Below are 1320 nucleotides of genomic sequence, written 5' to 3' on the forward strand. Positions count from 1 at the left end.
CTCTAGCTTCTCCATTGGGAGCCCTGTGATACATCCAATAGCTGACTGTGAACATCCACTCCTGTGTTTGCTAGGCCCCGGCACCGTCTCACAAGAGACAGCTATATTTGGGTCCTTTCAGCAAAATCTTGCTAGTGTATGCAATGGTGTCAGCGTATTTAATCCCAGCACGCCGTTTCCTGAGCTACCATATGAAGTTTCTCATGAGTCCTGGGGAAAGCGAGCTGCTTCCTCCTGTCACACGGACACACGGAGACGGTAAGGCTGTTGAAAGGCTGAAGTGACTGCAGAAAGTATTTAACAAGGCACATGGTACACATTCAATAAACGGCTCTGCTCTCGTCTCTACAGATCAATAAGAGTTTCTGTCTCCTTGACGCCCGTGAGGAGTGAAACTGCTTGTTTGTGGCAGACGTGTCAAGGATGCTCCAGGGAGACCTCTCCAGTGAGGGACTGGCTGTATGTGCCCTGAGCAGCTGCCTGCAGGTCTGGACAGCTCTGTTCCAAGAGTAAAGAGCAAAGGCTGAGCCCTGTGGACTGATGGAGGCTGTGCCCCACACTCTGTCCAATCACTCCTACCCCTGTGGGCAGACAGAGGCTATGTCCCACACTCTGTCCAATCACTCCTACCCCCATGGTGGGTGTTGCTTACAAACCAAGGCCTCTCTTTCGAGGAGTCTTCATGCTCAGACTTTTCTCTGAGTGAACCTAACCCATACCTTCCCCAGAAGAGAAAACCAATACTATGGCCGACAAAATAATGCCACCATCCCCAAGAACTCCCTGTCCAAAACCACAGAAGGTATGACTACGTGACACTGTATGACAGAGGGAACTTTGCAGATGTGATGTGATAAGGACCGGGAAGGAGGGAGACTGTTATCCAGGATTATCTAAGTTACCAGTAGATTACATTAAAAGCAGAGAAGCCTTCTCGGTGTGTACAATGGAAAAAAAAAAAAAAACAGACAACAACGTGGCTTAAAGCTAAAGGAAAGGACCATTAGCCAAGGAATATAGGTGTCCTTTAGAAGCTAGAGAAGGCATGTGAGGGAACCCTTCTCTACAGCCTCCAACAAGGTAACCTCTCTAGAGTCTTGAAGAGGTCTTTGTTTTATTCCAATGAGGCTCCTAAAAGACTTCTGAGCAAGAGCTGTTAAGATACCAAATAGGGGGGCTGGTGAGATGGCTCAGTGGGTAAGAGCACCCGACTGCTCTTCTGAAGGTCTGGAGTTCAAATCCCAGCAACCACATGGTGGCTCACAACCATCCTTAAGGAGATCTGACTCCCTCTTCTGGAGTGTCTGAAGACAGCTACAG

Source organism: Mus caroli, chromosome 16, assembly GCF_900094665.2.
Source record: "Mus caroli chromosome 16, CAROLI_EIJ_v1.1, whole genome shotgun sequence".
NCBI lineage: Eukaryota > Metazoa > Chordata > Mammalia > Rodentia > Muridae > Mus > Mus caroli.